The 3,007-nt window shown below is 34.7% G+C and overlaps 1 protein-coding gene across 1 annotated transcript in view; it reads left to right on the forward strand.

Annotated features, from left to right (window-relative positions):
- The window catches only part of LOC111626832 (pseudouridine-5'-phosphate glycosidase-like), a 175,913-nt gene that overhangs the window by 27,024 nt on the left and 145,882 nt on the right, over positions 1-3,007 (forward strand). The gene's annotated exons all lie outside the window — the stretch shown is intronic.

Genomic DNA, 3,007 nt, shown 5'->3' on the forward strand with positions numbered 1-3,007 from the left:
GATCGCCTAAATATCGGGCTATAATACGGCTAATTAAATGATTGGAATAAAGTAATTTGACACTAGAGGTAGACGTTAGGCGCCATCTCTTAAGTAAATTAATAATTAAATAAATAAATCAATAAATAAATTTAGAATCTTCTGGAATAAAAGAACTGGCCCGGGGCGGGACTCGAACCCGCAGCCTCCGCTTGCCGTGCGGCGCGCTTACCAGTTACGCTACCCAGACCCTCGAGCTAGTCTTCGCTTCCAGAAGTATATTAGATTTAGATATAACCTTACTTGGTTAAATACATCACTGACTGGGGACGACTCCTTCGCCCACGGCCATAGCGGCACTCAGCCAGCTAACGCAACACCCGGCGAGGTATATATATATATAAATATCAACAACTCATAGCCCGGGTATTTATTTATTTAATTTTAATCATTAATTTACTTAAGAGATGGCGCCTAACGTCTACCTCTAGTGTCAAATTACTTTATTCCAATCATTTAATTAGCCGTATTATAGCCCGATATTTAGGCGATCGTTTGGTGATGTATTTACTACTCGGGCTATGAGTTGTTGATATTAATAAAATAATAATTAAAACTCCTGGCATTTACACCAAAACCAAATTAAAATTAAAATCAAATGAATTGAAAATTAAAACATTTTTAAAAACTGTTTAAAAGTTGTTTTGAAATTTTCAAATTGTAAATCAAATTAATTTTTAAACATACATTATTTGTGTGTGTCAGTGATGGAATATTTTGCTTTTAATGTGTAAACAGATAAAAACTATTAAAAAATAATATGAAAACTAATACAAAATATGTATTCTGTATAATACCAAATATTCAAAAATCAAACTTAAAGAATAGTTGTTTGGGAACAAACGAATAGTCTTCTCTTCAACTCCAAGTATGAGTCAAAAATGAAGTCTTTTTGTGTCTCCTATTCCTACACAAAGACCTTTCTTTCCCTTTGTTAACCCTTTCCACAAATTTTTGCCAAGTCCACAGAAATTAACAGGTTGTTTTTTTGAGGAACAAATTATAGACCCCCACCTGTGACCCGGTGTGACCTATTTATACACTGCTTCCTTTTAAAGTGTTGATTTCAGTTTCAGTAGGGATGGAACATTTTGCTTTTAATATATATATATGTTACTGTGAAAGACCGAAATTAGAGAATGTCGATATTCTCTAGTGAATGTCGACACATACAAAATACATCGGTGAAAGACTGATTATTTGGTTATATTATTATACATTCAAACAATCGCCAGTGTATGTCGACAAGCACAGATAAGCTTTGGTGGAGGTCGCAACGACACCTGAAAAGCCGATGTCGAGGAGATAGTCTGTCGCCAAATCCTTTGTGGGTAGCCAGAGGTAGGACAAGGTCGTACCTCTTTTCCCGACAATGGTTTGGTGGAAATCGCCCACTTTGTCACTGGATGGTGTTTTTGTTCTTTTGATCCCATGAGGTGGGGATTTGTTAGTCAGGTCGAGTGGCAGAGGATGAGAGGGGGCGTCGGTAAGGCGTCGGCGATATCCAAATAAAAGACACCATTAACAGATCAGTTCATAATTTGTAAAGAAAAGTTACTTTTCATACATGAGATTTCTTCTCAAGAAATATTGCCGAGAGAAGCAGCTATAGCTAATTCGAAAAGTGGAGGGCAAGGCTGTACACGCTGTCATTGCAAAAAGAAGTGTTCCACGAATAAATGCAGTTATAAAAGCAAGGGACTCAAAGTGACATAACAGTTTAAGTTATTGCAACAAATAAGATTGTAAACCATTAATCACATAATTTCTGTGTATGTGTAATTTTGTGTATTATTTTTCTTTTCTGATTAAGAATGTACTGTTCGTTTTAGGTTCAACAGTTTATTTACATGTGCTGTTTGTTACTTAAGCTTTCTCCTATTTTGACATATTAAAAAGTTGCATTTTTGTCTTAACGTAATAAACATACTTTTATTCAACATTCATCATCAGTGCATGCTGAATGTCGACATTTGCCGGTGTAAATGAGAAATAATGATATTTAGCAAATATTTCATACATATATGAAATGACTGTGTGAATGCTGATATTCACCGGAGAATGTTGACATTCGCCAAATATCAGTCATTCACAGTAACATATATATAATTAATATATATATATAAATACTTTGTTTATCAGAAATGTAGCACTATTCTTAGATTTTATAGAAATAATTTTGGCATGTAAAGACTGAATGTTTTCTAAAATAATTTGACATTTTGTATTACAGGTAGGCCTCCTACAATGCGGTACCTTTACAATGCGTTTTCACTCCAACGCAGTTGGAAAAATGCAGAAATTTTCTTACAACGTGGTTTACGGTATTTAAAAACGAATTATCTTTCACACAACAGAAAAATCGCAACGGATCACATAATATGCACCGCAGTTCGGTGTACAGAGCTAAATGTCCTCGAAAACAGCTGTTTTCAAGGACACTGTCCACGTTGACGTGTTATTCCCATGAAAGTTTCAGGGAAGACCGGTTTCTAGACAGATGTGCATCAGTTACCATAAACACTCAAATACATCACTGAATTTTTGATAATTTATACTCTTTCAATAGGTGGGGACTGCAAAAGTGGTCCAAAATACAGTATAAACTTCTATTGGGTATATATTTTTAACAACATAGTGAAGGGAAGTTATTTTTTTTTTATTTTTACTGTCCACAAAACTGCTTGAGAAAATTTTAGCCATAACAATGTCGAATGAAAAGAAAGGACCATCGTTAAAAAGGAAATTGATATCTCTTCAAACAAAGATAGAAATTTTGGATCGAATTAAAAATCAAGAGCGGATAGATGATATTGGTAGGCATTTTAATTTAAATGAGTCTATTATTCGATCGATTAAGCAATAGTAAGAAAAGATTAGGAATTCAGTCGCATCCGGATCATCTATTCTTGCGAAAAATGTTGCTCGTCCGAGAGCACCTATAATGAAAAGCAGTCTCACAAGGGAG

The sequence above is a fragment of the Centruroides sculpturatus genome, unplaced genomic scaffold (genome assembly GCF_000671375.1).
Source record: "Centruroides sculpturatus isolate CEXI.00-Female unplaced genomic scaffold, Cexi_2.0 scaffold280, whole genome shotgun sequence".
NCBI lineage: Eukaryota > Metazoa > Arthropoda > Arachnida > Scorpiones > Buthidae > Centruroides > Centruroides sculpturatus.